The sequence below is a fragment of the Triticum urartu genome, chromosome 4 (assembly GCF_003073215.2).
Source record: "Triticum urartu cultivar G1812 chromosome 4, Tu2.1, whole genome shotgun sequence".
NCBI lineage: Eukaryota > Viridiplantae > Streptophyta > Magnoliopsida > Poales > Poaceae > Triticum > Triticum urartu.
This window is the reverse complement of record NC_053025.1, coordinates 63,417,299-63,433,918: the sequence shown is the minus strand read 5'-3', so window position 1 is coordinate 63,433,918 and position 16,620 is coordinate 63,417,299. Positions and strand designations below refer to the sequence as shown.

General features: G+C 48.7%; 1 pseudogene; it reads left to right on the top strand.

Moving 5' to 3' along the window:
* The first annotated feature begins 232 nt into the window (after positions 1-232).
* On the top strand, positions 233-13,480 carry LOC125554605 (annotated as a pseudogene).
* The last annotated feature ends 3,140 nt before the right edge of the window (positions 13,481-16,620 follow it).

The following is a 16,620-nucleotide window of genomic DNA, read 5'->3' as shown; positions in this document are numbered from 1 at the left end:
GCCGTACGTCGTTGTCGTACGCCCGCACGTCTCCACGTTGGCGTCGACAGTTGTTGGAGGAAAAAAAAGACACGCTAGCCGCCGACGCCCGCCGTCGAAACCCTGAACCCTAACGCATCCACGCCGTCTCCACGTCGGCCCCCGTCTGCACGAAGTCGCCGTCGCCCGGGTCGCCGCCCAAACAGGCCGCCACGCGTGCCCCGGCGCCGTTGGCGCTGCCGCCGCGTCCCAGATGGCCGCCCACCCGCGATCTATGTCGCCGCCTCCCTCCGCGCACTACGCCTGCTACGACCAGCCATCGTCCTCAAGCCATCGACACCTGCCTCCGCCGGCCAGCAACGTCACGCCGTCATCACGTTCGTCATCGGAGGAAATGGATCCGGCTGAAATCCTCGCCGCCGTGCAAGAGGTTGGTTTGAGATATCGTTGTGCTTGATGAGATAATTGTTTTAGGGATGATGTTACACGGCGTTTGATTGATCGTACAATTTTTTTAACTATCTATAGTTAGAGGAGGAGGGCGATTATGATGGCGATGATTACGGCGAGGACAACGAAACCTCGTCACTGAATATGGATGAACCTGGTGAGGAGAACTACATGAGTTTGGATGAATTTTATAGTGGCAATGTAAGTGTGATCAATGTTGATAAAAACAATAAATATGATAGACCGCACGGACAATTTCATATTTTTTTGCATCATGCAGCGACATGGCGATGATGATGATATGGATATAGATGATTCATTTGCTGAAAGTGCACTCCAGGTATGTTATTAATAAAATCAGAAAAGAAATGACATAATAACTGTCGGTGTCAAAACCGGCGGATCTCGGGTAGGGGGTCCCGAACTGTGCGTCTAGGCCGGATGGTAACATGAGGCAAGGGACACGAAGTTTTACCTAGGTTCGGGCCCTCTCGATGGAGGTAAAACCCTACGTCCTGCTTGATTAATATTGATGATATGGGTAGTACAAGAGTAGATCTACCACGAGATCAGAGAGGCTAAAACCCTATAAGCTAGCCTATGGTATGATTGTTGATGTGTATGTCGTCCTACGGACTAAAACCCTCCGGTTTATATAGACACCGGATAGGGTTAGGGTTACATAGAGTCGGTTACAATGGTAGGAGATCCGAATATCCGTATCGCCAAGCTTGCCTTCCACGCCAAGGAAAGTCCCTTCCGGACACGGGACGAAGTCTTCAATCTTGTATCTTCATAGTCCAGGAGTCCGGCTGAAAGTATAGTCCGGCCATCCGGACACCCCCTAATCCAGGACTCCCTCAGTAGCCCCTGAACCAGGCTTCAATGACGACGAGTCCACGTGCAAATTGTCTTCGGCATTGCAAGACGGGTTCCTCCTCCAATTACTTCATAGAAGATTTTGAACACAAAGGTAGTGTCCGGCTCTGCAAAATAAGTTTCCACATATTGCCATAGAGAGAATAATATTTACACAAATCTAATCTGCTGACGTATCCCATAGCGTGACATCACACCACAGCCAAGCTTTTATTCGAACCGTTTTACTGTCCCATCTCAGCGCGCTATGCGAGGCGGTTTCCTTGGCACGTCTTGTTAAAGCAGAGATCGTGTCCCGTTATTCCGGGATTCTCATCAATACGGGCGTGGGTAACCCAACCGCGCCTTTGATTACGGCGCTTGGGAGATAAGCTAGTTTTACCAGGCTGGTGGGGACATGTAGTTGCGTCCACCCATATAAGGGGATAAGGATCCACCTTTTCACCTACGCCTTCTTCCTCCTTCGCCTATCCATTCTTGCGCACTCGAGCTCCAGCGCCCAAGTCCGCACTCCTCACCTCAACCTTCTCCAGCCATGTCCGGAGCGGGAGGCAAGTGGATGGTCTCCTCCGTCACAGAGGGACATATCAAAAAGCTGAGGAAGGCCGGATACCTGTCTAACGACATCGCGTACCGGCTCCCCGAAAAAGGGCAGCTCATCCCCACTCCCAGGCCCCATGAGAGGGTGGTATTCCTCCCCCATTTCCTCCGCGGACTGGGCTTCCCTCTGCATCCATTTGTCCGGGGGCTCATGTTCTACTACGGCCTGGATTTCCACGATCTGGCCCCAAACTTTGTCCTCAACATCTCGGCGTTTATCGTCGTGTGCGAGGCTTTCCTCCGCATCCGCCCCCATTTCGGCCTATGGCTCAAGACCTTCAACGTCAAGCCGAAGGTGGTGAGCGGCAACCAAGCGGAATGCGGAGGAGCCATGGTGGGCAAGATGGCCAACGTCCTATGGCCCGAGGGCTCCTTTGTGGAGACCCTGAAGGGGTGGCAATCGGGGTGGTTTTACATCACCGAGCCACGCGACGCCGAATGGGTCGCACCCCCTGAGTTCCGGTCCGGACCCCCAACGCGGCTCACGTCTTGGAAAGAGACGGGCCTGTCGTGGGGTAAAAAAGGAGAGCTGACCGGACTCCAAACATGCATCAAAACCCTGGTGGACAGGAAGCTCAAACTTGTCAACGTAGTCCAGGTTATGCTCATTCGCTTGATCCTCCTGTGTTAACAACGGGCTTTCAACCTATGGGAGTTTGACCCGGCGCGACACCAAACTTTGAGCAGGCTCTTCGACACGACATACGAAGATGCCTGGAAGGTGCTTTTCAAAGGCGCCGTAGCTCCCGCATCCGCTACTGAGGATCGCGGATTCAGTGCATAGCGTCACGCTCTTGCGGTAAGCTGTATTTTTCCCTTTACAGGGTATCAGTGTTTCATAGTTTGACTCCATGCGGGATCTAAGCTCCCTTTCCTTTGACAGGATTGGCAGGTGACGTCCGGACAGATCAACTGTCCGGCTCCTTTGCCCGAAGGCCCAGCGGACGCCCAATTGGCGAAGCTGCTGGTTCCGGCACCCCATGTGGTGCCGGAGAAGAAGGCCAAGAAGAAGGCCACGGGGACTCGAAAGAGTGCCCGACGCCCGGAGGTGTCGGATTCATCATCCGACGAATCCAAGACGCACTCCTCCCATGAAGATGAGGAGGAGGAAGAAGAGATCCCTCCCCCTCGAGCGGGGGAAGGGAAGAAAAGGAAGGCCACCCCAACTGGGGAGGCCGAAGGGTCCAAGAAGGGAAAAACCCATCCTCCGGACTACTCCACCAACGCTGACGACGATGAAGAGGAGTGGCCGCCCAGGGCCAAGCCCCTGGCAAAATCGTAAGTATCTGAATACCGGAATGATTTCATAGTATTCGTTTACTGTACAGCTTTCCCTTATGTCGAATGTGCTTATGCAGCCCCCCCAAAGACCGGCTCAACGCGTCGTCGAGCGGCTCACTAGACTCGTCGGACGTGAACTCGCTGCCGACGACTTCCTCCCCCCGCCCTACGGACGACACCGAAGTGTTGTCCCAACAGGTTCCAATCCGGGAGGAGGTGGTCCTGGAGGTGCCGCAAGGCGACCTCCCGAACTCCAGGAGTAAAGGGGGCGAAACCCCCAGGGTTCCAAGTCTGGCCCTAGACCGGACACCGCTCCGGAACCTTCAAAGGTTCCAGAGTCCGGCGAGGGACCTCCTTCCAAGAGGAGCAAGCCCACCGTGCCGGCGACCTCCATCCAACCGGAGGCGCCGGACAATCTGCTGGAGGCGCTCCAAGGCGCCTCCATCGACGAGGGGCACCGTACCATTATGAGTGTGGTGGTCCAGAAGGTTCAGTCCGCCAAGAGCGGACTGACTGAAGCTTGTACAAGCCTTTTAACAGGCTTTGAGGTAAGTAAAGAATGTGTAAATAACATTACCGCATAGACAGTAGCCCCTGATGCTCTGTTTGGCGTTCAGAAAGAAAAGCCGAATAGAGGATCAAATAAAAATCGCAGGAGTCTAAAAAGAGTCAATATGCATGTGCAGGCTTCCCTGCTGGCGTCCGCCGCACTGACTGCGGAGGTGGACGTGCTAAAGCAGGACCTCGAGCGGTCCGAGCAAGAGCTTGGACGTGCCAAAAAGTAGCTCGAGGACAATGAAGGTAAGAAATACCTTGTTTAAATTAAACATATATGTATAAAAAGGTGCAATTGCAAAAATGACAGGATTATCATGGCTATTGTAGGGGCCACGTCTGAGGTGGCGACCCTGAAGCAAGCTCTGCTTGAGGCTGAGAAGAGGTCGGCCGCGGAGCGTGTTGAGCGAGAAAAGTATGAGGCCGAGGTTGGAAAGGTGCGGCAAGAGCTCCGGGCTCTCATGGAAAAACATGAGAGTTTGGAGCGTGACGCAAGGACGCAAGCGTCCGAGCTCGCGTCGGCTACTAAAAGTGCCAAGTCCGCCAAGGCCGAATCCAAGAAGACCCTCCAGGAGTTGGATGAGGTGAAGAAGATAGCGGCGGGTAAGGCATTCTTTATGCAAAGTAAACACATAAGCGTGAGTTACTTGTTACTTACCCGAATTCGGAGTTCTCCAGGCGCGTTCGCAGATCTTCCCCGGAGTATATCTGATGCCGCCGCATTCTATCGAGCCGAGGAGGGTAGCTCGACGGAGAAGGTGTTCTGGTCTCAGTACGCTGAGGCCGGACACCCCGTGCCCCTGAGCAACTAGTTGAAGCAACTGGTCGAGCTCCACAAGGCGGCCGAACAGGCCATGAAGGGCCTCATAGTTCGGCTGTGGCCTGGAGAGGCTCAGCCTGGGAGCTATTTCGGGCTGGTGCGGTGGCTGGTGGAGGCCTGTCCAAGGCTCGAAATCATCAAGCGCTCCGTGTGCATTGAAGGTGCCTGTAGGGCCCTTGCCCGTGCGAAGGTGCACTGGGGCAAGCTGGATGCTGAGAAGCTGGTGAAGGACGGGCCACCGCCGGGGAAAGAGCATCGCAAGCCCGCAAATTATTATAAGGATGTTCTAAAGGGTGCTCGCCTTGTGGCGGAGGAATGCTCTATGGATGTAATCTTTGAGTAAAACTCGCTCGTTTTGTCCCGTGCGCTGAAAACTTATTCATATGCGCTTAAGCAATGCTATAGAATTTAAAATATTACCTTCTGTGTGGCTATTTATCAATTCTAAGAGATGGCAAGTCGTCGGCTTCTGCCCCCGTGCCGCTAGTGCTGGGGTGTTCGGGGATAAACCTGAGGGCTCTTTTCCCCATGTTTGGGTCCTTCGAGGGAGGTGCTCAGCCCAACGAACAAGGCAATCGGACTATAATGCGTGAACACTCTCACTTAGCCATAGAATTCTATAATTTTAAATTTCGGCGAAGCCCCTGGTATTCGGAAGACCGAGTCCGGGGCACTATCCACGCCTTGGCCGGACAGAGCCGGCTCCTCGCCCTAAGCGGCATAAGTCTTTAAGGACTCGAAAAGACCTCTCGAACAGCGACCAGCTCTCGCCTCATCATGACGGTCAGTTTTAGCTTTCTCCACTGAGGTGCTCGACCCAGCTCAACCGGGGCACAATCGCAGTGGTTCTCCTAGTGCTACCTTAGCCAATATAGCGGAACGTAAGGCACCAAAACATAGGAGCCAGGCAAACCCAACTATTGACCCAAGACATGATTCGGAGCCGATGCATATAATGCTATAAGTTCGGGGTGCCGCACTTGTTAAAGTGTTCGGACTTCTCACACCATGTTGAGGGGTACTGAAGCCCCTGGCGTATTTTGGCCGTACCAATGTGTACGGATGCAACATGTCGCTAAGGAACATATATAAATATATATAAAAAGGTAATGCAAAAATAGACAAAAGCTATGCATTGTTTATTAAAAAGAGCTGCGATCAAAGCAGAACGATACAACTAATGCGATAAGCAAAAGGTTGGACTATGTAACATGTCCGCTCCAGGGGCAAGCTGCAGAATAATATGTGAAACAGGTATACTGCTCGTGATAGAGACCACCTGGGAATTCCGTAATGCGGCGTGGCTTGTCTGCTTCCCTGGTTCTTGCATCGTTTGTGCGGCAATTGAACTGCCGAACAGGCCGTCCGAAGAATGGAGTCCTGAAAGTAAGAGAAAATTAAAAAAATCGGCAGCCCCTGGTGCGGTTTAAGCCGTGTTTCGGGCGTGCCGTGATGGTGCCCCTCCCCCTGTGCCCATGGTATCTCTAGAGCGTAGTTATGTACGCGAAGTGCTGGCGTCGCCTTTTTGCGAGGGTTGGGGTTGGGGCCGCATTGCTACGCCTACTCGGATCATGCCAGGCGGTCTTGTTGTAGGTTACTCCGGGCGCGCTTGGCGGTGTTCGATCGTTTACTGGCCGGACTGGAGAACTGCCCGGAGAGGCTGCTTTGTACTTCCGCTGCAAGGGCCGCCGTGTGCTCCTCCGTTCGGAGGGAGCGTTCGGTGTTTCCGTTGACCGTAATTACCCCTCGAGGGCCAGACATCTTGAGCTTAAGGTATGCGTAATGCGGTATCACATTGAACTTGGCGAATGCGGTTCGCCCGAGCAGTGCGTGATAGCCACTGTGAAACGGGACTATGTCGAAGATTAACTCCTCGCTTCAGAAATTATCCGGAGATCCGAAGACCACTTCAAGTGTGACTGAGCCTGTACAGTTGGCCTCTACACCTGGTATTACGCCTTTAAAGGTTGTTTTGGTGGGCTTAATCCTCGAGGGATCTATGCCCATTTTCCGCATTGTATCCTGGTAAAGCAGGTTCAGGCTGCCGCCATCGTCCATAAGGACTCTAGTGAGATGAAATCCGTCAATAATTGGGTCTAGAACCAATGCGGCGAAGCCGCCGTGACGGATGCTAGTGGGGTGGTCCCTTCGATCAAAGGTGATCGGGCAGGAGGACCATGGGTTGAACTTTGGGGCGACTGGCTCTATCGCGTATACGTCCCTTAACGCGCGCTTTCGCTCCCTCTTGGGGATGTGGGTTGCATATATCATGTTCACCGTCCGCACTTGTGGGGGAAAACCCTTATGTCCACTGTTGTTCGGCGGCCGAGGTTCCTTGTCGTCATCGCTATGCGGCCCCTTGTCTTCATTTTTGGCATTTAACTTGCCTGCCTGCTTGAACACCCAACAATCCCTGTTGGTGTGATTGGCCGGCTTTTCGGGGGTGCCATGTATCTGGCATAAGCGGTCGAGTATTCGGCCCAAACTGGACGGGCCCCTAGGATTCCTTTTGAATGGCTTCTTCCGCTGACCGGATTTAGAGCCTCTGAATCCGGCATTAACTGCCGTATCTTCAGCATTGTCGCCATTAATGCGGCGCTTCTGCTTGTTGCGACGCGACCAGCCACTAATGTCCCTGGTGTCCGAACTACCAGGGTTCTTGGTTATATTGTTGCTACGAGCAAGTCAACTGTCTTCTCCCACGCAGAAGCGGGTCATGAGTGTCGTGTGTGCTGCCATAGATTTCGGCTTTTCCTTTCCAAGGTGCCGGGCTAGCCACTCGTCATGGATATTGTGCTTGAAGGCTGCTAGGGCCTCAGCGTCCGGACAGTCGACTATTTGATTTTTCTTTGTTAGGAACCGTGTCGAGAATTGCCTGGCCGATTCATCTGGCTGTTGAATTACGTGACTTAGGTCATCGGCGTCTGGGGGTCGCACATAAGTTCCCTGGAAATTGTCGAGGAATGCGGCTTCCAGGTCCTCCCGACAACTGATTGATCCTGTTGGCAAGCTGTTAAGCCAATGCCGAGCTGGTCCTTTAAGCTTGAGTGGGAGGTATTTGATGGCGTGGAAATCATCGCCGCGGGCCATGTGAATATGAAGGAGATAATCCTCAATCCATACCGCAGGATCTGTTGTGCCATCATATGATTCGATGTTTACAGGTTTGAAACCCTCGGGGATTTGATGATCCATTATTTCGTCTGTGAAGCAGAGTGGGTGTGCGGCGCCTCTGTACTGGGCTATATCATGACATAGCTCCAGTGAGCCTTGTCTACTGTATTCGGCCCTGCCGAATTTGTGGCCGGCGTGACGGATGCCGTCTCGGGCCGTGGGGCGCCCACGCGATCCGTAGATCGATATTGTTTGTTTAGCCTTGTCCTCCAGCATATCTCGTAAGTCCGGCACATATTCCCGTGACTTGGTATGGGGTGCGGCTTGAGTGGAGGGCCGAGAGGCCTCTCTGTCACGGCCACGAGGTGGCCGGTCGGCTGCATCAAGTGCTTCCTCCTCTAATTGGGGTAGCAACCTGCGCTTTGGGTAGCTCTTGGAGGGGCGTTCGAGTTTATGCTCTTCGACCGCAAGGACTTCAGTCCATCTGTCGACTAGCAAATCTTGATCAGCTCTATGCTGTTGCTGTTTTTTCTTGAGACTTCTTGCCGTGGCCATAACCCTGCGTTGGAAACGCTTTTGCTCGACGGGATCCTCTGGCACGACGAATTCGTCGTCGTCGAGGCTTGCCTCGTCTTCGGAGGGAGGCATATAATTATCGTCCTCGACCTCTCTGTCTGCCGCTCTCTCATGAGGGCTGGTTTCTCCATCCTCCGGTGCTAAATCTTGCTGGAGGGGGTTTTCTTCGGCGCTTTCCAGAGTATTATTATCTCCCGTGCTGGAATCACCGTGTTTGTTTTGGCGGGATTTTGAGCGGCGCCGCTGACGTCGGCGCTTAGGCTGTTTCTTGGAGGGGTCATCCTCCGCTGTTCCATCGCCATCTCCCTCTTTTGGGGTGTCCACCATGTATATGGCATACGACGAGGTGGCTTTCCAGGGCCTAATAGGCGTTGGTTCTTCATCATCTCCTTCATCGGCGTCCATATCGTCGATGTCTTCGGAGTCGAAGTCGAGCATGTCGGTTAAATCGTCGACAGTGGCTACAAAGTGGGTGGTGGGTGGGCTTTGAATTTCTTCATCGTCCGAATCCCAACCCTGCTGGCCGCAGTCCGGCCAGGGCTCTCCTGATAAAGAGAGAGACTTCAGTGACTTTAGAATATCGCCAAAAGGCGAGTGCCGAAAGATGTCCGCGACAGTGAACTCCATGATCGGCGCCCAATCGGATTCGATTGGTAGGGGTGCGGAGTGTTTGGAGTCCGGAGAGGAGTCCGGCTCCTTGGAGTCACGAGTCTCGCAGAGTACGGGGCTGATGTTCGGCTTAATCGCCGTTGGCGTCGCAGCCCCCGAGGTGGCGTCCAACCGCCCATCCTCGATCGGCGCAGTTGGCTCCGAATCAAGGATCGGAGCCGATGCGGGTGCGGCCTCCAGGGCACTGTTCGGCGGCATAGCTAGATCATGCTCGTTGGGACAGTGCGGCGCGCTCGGCAGTGGCTCGAATCCGTCGAAGATCAAGTCCCCGCGGATGTCAGCCGTGTAGTTTAAACTTCCGAATCTGACCTGACGGCCAGGGGCGTAGCTTTCGATCTGCTCCAGATGGCCAAGTGAATTGGCTCGCAGTGCGAAGCCGCCGAAGACGAAGATCTATCCGGGGAGGAAGATCTCACCCTGGACTGCATCGCTGTTGAAGATCGTTGGAGCCATCGAGCCTGTTGGCGACGACACAGAGGAACTCTCAATGAAAGCACCAATGTCGGTGTCAAAACCGGCGGATCTCGGGTAGGGGGTCCCGAACTGTGCGTCTAGGCCGGATGGTAACGGGAGGCAAGGGACACGAAGTTTTACCCAGGTTCGGGCCCTCTCGATGGAGGTAAAACCCTACGTCCTGCTTGATTAATATTGATGATATGGGTAGTACAAGAGTAGATCTACCACGAGATCAGAGAGGCTAAAACCCTAGAAGCTAGCCTATGGTATGATTGTTGATGTGTATGTCGTCCTACGGACTAAAACCCTCCGGTTTATATAGACACCGGATAGGGTTAGGGTTACATAGAGTCGGTTACAATGGTAGGAGATTCGAATGTCCGTATCACCAAGCTTGCCTTCCACGCCAAGGAAAGTCCCTTCCGGACACGGGACGAAGTCTTCAATCTTGTATCTTCATAGTCCAGGAGTCCGGCTGAAAGTATAGTCCGGCCATCCGGACACCCCCTAATCCAGGACTCCCTCAATAACCATATGAGTGCTTACATGTTTTTTTGCAATGCGTGCAGATGGACGAGGACGAGGACTTTGTGAGGAATATTGTGGACGATGAAAGTGACAAATCGAACGTTGATGCATCTCATGATGACAGCTCCAGCAAAGTAAGTTTTGAAACTTACATGACTACATTACATATTAAAATAATAACTGATTGACATAAATGGTTTAATGCATTAATTTACAGGGAGATGTAGATGGTACAAGCGGGAATGATGAGCATGTTGGTGATGATCTGTTTAATTTTGACATCGGGTTTGATGAATATCAGCAAGAATCATTGGACATGCATTGGAAGGTCATGAGGAAGACGTTCAAGTCACTAGGAGAGGCTTACATTTTCTATAACCAGTATGCTTACGAGCGTGGTTTCAGCGTAAGAAAGGACTCACTGAAATATTCGAAAGGTCCTGAGGAAACTAAGCGCTTGAGAAAGTATCTGTGTGCGAGAGCTGGGAAACGACAGGCAAAACTTTGTACAATGGAAGGCAGGACCCGCAGGCTGAGAGGGGAGGCTCGTTGCTTCTGCAATGCGCTTATAACTTTGAAACTTGATAAAGAGTGTGACATTTGGTATGTCAGCAGTTTCAATGATGATCACAGTCACGTTCTAGCTAGACCAGATGAAGTCACGTTTCTTCGGTCTCATAGTTAGATAAAAGAATATTAGAAAGCTGAGATCTTAACCATGGTAGGTGCTGGAATCAGGAGACATATGACTTATGATAAACTCGTCAGTAGGTACGGGTCATATGCAAAGGCTGGTTTTGGGAGGAAGAAGTTTTATAACATGTGTTATAGAGAAAAAATGAAGTTGCTTGCACAAGGTGATGCAGACACTGCCATTGGGATCATGATGACCAGAAAAGAGAGAGATCCAGATTTCTTCTTTGAGCACACCGTCGATGATGAAGGAAGGCTGAAAAACATATTCTGGTGTGATTCTCAATCACGTCGAGACTATGTTGACTACGGTGATGTGACAGTCTTCGACAGCACATACAGGATGAATAGGTATGGCATGCCATTTATACTTTTTGTCGGTCTGAACAACCACCGTTGCACCATGGTATTCGGTTGTGCTCTTGTGTCTGATGAGACGGAAGATACATATGTCTGGCTGCTTGAGACGTTTTTGAGGGCTCACTGTCAGAAGAGGCCCAGGTCATTAATTACTGATGGAGATGCAGCTATGATTAAGGCCATAAGAAAGGTACTTTCGAAGGTTTGGCATCATCTTTGCTTGTGGCATATTGAGAAGAACATGCAGAAACACCTTCATCATAAGTCTCTAAAGGAGTTCAGGTCTCTACTTTATTATGCCACTTCAAAAAAGGTATTTGAGGAGAGATGGGCAGCGTTTACCGCCAAATGGCAGTCGGAGAAAACAAAGACATGGTTACGTAGGATGTACAAGAAGAAAAGGCTTTGGGTTGCATCATATCTGTCAGGTGGGTTTTTCTTAGGTATGCAAAGTAACCAGCGAAGTGAGAGTCTGAATTCATGCCTTCACTTGCATCTAGACTCCGGTATGACTATTTTTGATATGATTGTGCACTATCAGAACTGCATAGTTCGTCTCCATGAGAACGAGGCACATGACGATTACACAAACTCACAGACAGTTCCAGTACCAGTATTGGACGAGTGTAAAGATATTGAGAAATCGGCTGCCCGTGAGTTCACTGCGGCAAACTTTTATATCTTGCTGGAAGATATGAAGAAGGCACGGGAGCTTGAGGTCCTTGAGAGACTGAGAGGAGCAGACACTCACAGATTCATACTGACATGGAAGGAAAATAGGGATATCAGATTCACTGTGGAGTACACCCCAGGTAACTCCGAAGAAACTGTGAAGTGCAGTTGCAGAAGCATGTATTGCAAAGGACTTCCTTGCAAACATATTCTTCACGTTCTGATTCAGCTACGCTTACGTGAGATACCTAAGTTTTTAGTACTGCGGAGGTTGAGCAAAGTTGCAAGGGGTGGACTTCCCGTGAAGCGCACTAGCGATCTGTTTGCGTGGGGATGGGCAGGTGCAGGGGACAGAGCTAGGTACAGCGAGTTGACTACCTTATCTGCTGAAGCAACTCATAAAGCATGCCATAAACCATTTTTATTCGACAAGATGAAGGCGGCTCTGAGGGACATAATAGATAATGATTACACTGAGGAGGATGAGCCTGGTGCGGAGGTACAGTTTGTGAACGACGATGCATTTGAGCATAATCAAGATCATGGTCTTGTTCGTGATCCCGCAAAAGTTAACACCAAAGGCGCACCAAAACAGAATGTTAAAGGCCGCGGTAAGGATGGTCCTGATGTCACTAAAAATGGGCGACCTAAAGCTTTTGATGAGAAAAGCAAACGTCAATGTGGACAGTGCGGTCTTACGGGTCATTATAAGTCCACGTGCCCTCAAAATCCTAAGTATGATTTTCTTATGTTATTGTAAATCTTATTGTTCAAACCAAATTTATTTGTTTATTGTGAATTAACACATATCTTACTGTTATGTAGGAACTTTGCTTGAATTGTGGAGTATGGAAGATTGGTTCACCCTTTGATTGAAGACAGTTTTATTATGGATTACTATGGAAGATTGCTCCACCCTTTCATTGGACACAGTTTTTTAATGTTCTATATATGTGATCTTTAATAATTGTTAAAATATGTTATATGAACTTATTTTACTTTGTTGATGTCAGACTATTTGCTACGATACCGACACAAGTATTTGTTTTGATGACAGACTATGTAATGCAAGAAGGAGTTTTACTTTGTTTATTTTGATGTGCTCATTCTACACAGTAGTGCCGCTGCTGTTTACTGTTAATTTTCTGCACTATACGGTCGCCGTCGTTTATTTTGACATGCTCATTTTTGCACAGTAGTGCCGTCGCTGTTTACTGTTAATTTTCTGCACGGTACGGTCGCTGTCGCTTAGAACCCCGTCGTTATTATCATTTTTTTTAAAAAACCCGACAAGTGCGCCGGCGGCACTGTCCCATAGGGCAGCGTCGGACGACGGCAGTAGTACGAGGTAATCAGAGGAGTTCGACAGCCTATGTGCCACCGGGTATATAAGTCGGTCGTCGCGCGCTTCGTCAGGCGAGGTGGGACTAAACATTTCTCGTCGCCTCGCGTGGAACTTGGGCCGTCGTCGCGCCGCGTGCTACTTGGGCCATCTTCGCGCCGCGGGCGAAACAGTGTTATTGGGCCGGCCCACGCGGTCACGCGCGTCGCTCCAGGCACGGCGGCTGCGATAGCAAAGTTTTAGTCCCACCTCGTCCGACGGAGCGCGCGACGACCGGTTTATATACCCGGCGGCGCACTTGCAGTCGAACGCCTTTGATTAAACCGCTATGCTACCCGTCGTTCAACGCTGCCCTGTTGGACAGTGCCGTCGGTCCTGTCTAACGTCAGACTGGCTGACGCACTTGTCGGCAATTTTTTTTACAAAGGAAAAGTAAGAACGTCGGTGTTATAAGCGATGGCGACAGTGCTTTAAAGTGCATAATAAATACATGTGCATTTTTTTAACATTCAGTAGTACAGGAAAACATGGACTGTTATATCCAAACAATTTGACGACGGCAGAACTATGAATATGAAGATTTCAAATTTAAAGACAACGGCATGAAGACAACATAATAATCCAAATGTCATTCTCGACTTAAATATTCAAAATAGTAGTGTCTTCTTCGTCACAAGATATCAAAGTCGAAATAAATGTAAACATTATTTGAGCCTACAAAATTTTCTAGTACAAAATTTTTGCCACATTTATTTCTTGTTTGCAAGCCGGGTAACTTTGTCCTTCGCATCGTTGAGCGTATTTCTCTCCGAAAAAATAAGCTGCGCAATCATTAAGTCCCTCGATTTATCAATTGACCCCCGTTATAACTTCATATTAGTACAATTCAAATAGTATTACATAATGAATTTAATTGAATATAAGCATTTGAAATAAAACCAGACCTGAGAAAAATGACTTGTCCATTTTTCACCGTTCCAATATTGAAAGCATCGAAGAACAAATATTCCACATGAATTGCTGGTCCGTACAAACAACGGTTCATAAGTTCGCATTTGAGGATAGATATTAAAACAATATGAAAGTATTTACTCACCCGTCTTCTTGGTGTGGCATATTATACGTTTTGATAGGCCAAGTAGACACATCCGGATAATTCACAGCACCGCTCGCATTCGCATCACGTATGTCATATCCAAATTGTTTTCTCTGTTCATATACATGATAGCACGAAAAGAATTTAACATAGTTCAGTTACTAAATAATAGTTTCAATATGCTCATGTAAATTTATGCCGTACCAGCTCCTCAATTTTTTCTGTAATTTCACTGTCATGTTCGGGTCCCATCAAAGAATCAAGAACCTGGAACTCTTCCTTCGGGCGATGCATGACAACCGAAACCCAGTGGGTATTTCCCTTATTAAGAGGAATATAAATCTGCATCACAACGAAAATATGATGCAATCAACACATACTCTCTTATTATTTATATCCCATATATGCATACATTAAGGCAGTTGAACTTACCTTATCTTTTTGAAAATACTCATCGGTGCATCTATTCACGGGTCCATTCTTCTTCGCCACAACTTCATTGTCATTTTTTCCTGGCTCGGTGTCCGGTCTAAATTCAAGTAACCAAGTGACCGGCCAGGTCGGCATTATATGACGATCGTCACCAACAACTCCTAATAGATACGACGAATAAGCATTGATAACCTGAAAATAATTTAAATGATGTATAACAATTCTAATTTTCATTGAATGCTAATAGAAAACACAACAATAACTTACATCACCGGTTATCCATTGATGGTCAAGAATCTTACAAGCCCTCTCTGCACTGAGACCTTTGCGCATGCCATCATTGAATATTTCCTTCTTTCTATGTTTTGCTGAGCGCTCATAAGCACGAACAAACTTAACACTAGTTTTAATCACATCGTATTCATCTTGAAAGACTTCTTTCTCGAATAGTTCTGCAATACATGACGATAATATGTTAATAAGTCAATGATAAGTAGTAGGTTCAGCTCGAAAACAATATGATAAAACTCACTTGCTTTTCCTGAACGTTTTGCACGCTTTGTAGGTATAACTCGAACATAAGGAGACTTTATAAGGTTTGATACCTTCCGCTTCCGTTTCCCTACACCCTCCTCCTGTACCTCATCTTCTCCAATACAATTTATGGATCCACGTGATGCGATTTCATCCGTTCCTAAAGATGTAACAGATTTCTCATCAGATACCTCAGGAACTTCGATAGGATCTTCTTTATCACCCTTGAAACTATCCCAATATTCAGGTGTGCAATAATAAGGTGTCTTCTCTTCAGAATCATTAATATCATCTTCATCATCCTCTTGCACATTCTTTTTTCCCGGTGTGGTGAAATTGTCCACGTCAGGATTATATACAAATTCTTTATGAGGTTTCCCACCATAGTTTCTACTTTCACTATTTTCAACATACTCATTCTCTTCTTCTTTTTCAATATCACCGGCTTTGTAGAATACAACGCTTCGGTACAATTTCTCTATGACCCTCTGTGATTAAAAATTAGTTGTAATTAGTTATGTGACACATCAAAAAACATAGTGAACGGCAAAATCAGAAAACTTGTACCTGTGCGCATAGCTCCGGCATACAAAGCATATCCTTACGAATGTGCTTCAGCTCAGTCAAAATCCGATCCATAATAGGGTTCTGGGTAGCTGAAGCCTCAGATGTACTCACGCCTGTTCTCCTTCCAGTAATGTTAGACTTTCTCGTATTGGATTTCTTGTTCTTTTCAGCCTGTTCCATTCTAATTTTGTTTAAGCGGTACTCTTCAGTAATGGTGTCATCGATCTACAACATAAAGAATCATACAATCATATTTAATTAATAATTAATTTCAAACTTTAAATGGAAAAAATATATATTTAATGTATTACCATTCCAACACCACGACCATATTGAAAGTCGTACTTGTCTCTTTTCTCCGCTGCCGCTTCTTTCCAATTCCTCATCAAGGGGCTCAACAGCGCTAAAGGATCATACTGTGGACCGGTGCTTGGCTGCACCTTCTCCCAATATAGATACCGCAAAACAAACAAACAACCATTTAGCATGTGTTACACTATTATTACATAATACAATGATACGTCTCCAACGTATCTATAATTTTTGATTGCTCCATGCTATATTATCTACTGTTTTGGACTATATTGGGCTTTATTTTTCCACTTTTATATTATTTTTGGGACTAACCTATTAACCGGAGGCCCAGCCCAGAATTGCTGTTTTTTTTGCCTATTTCAGTGTTTCGAAGAAACGGAATATCAAACGGAGTCCAAACGGAATAAAACCTTCGGGAACGTGATTTTCTCACCGAACGTGATCCAGGAGACTTGGACCCTACTCCAAGGAGTCAAAGAGGCGGTCACGAGGGTGGGGGCGCCCCCCTAGGGCGCGCCCCCTGCCTCGTGGGCCCCTCGATGCTCCACCGACGTACTCCTTCCTCCTATATATACCTACGTACCCCCAAACGAACAGATACGGAGCCAAAAACCTAATTCCACCGCCGCAACTTTCTGTATCCACGAGATCCCATCTTGGGGCCTGTTCCGGAGCTCCGGAGAGGGCCGTCATCACGGAGGG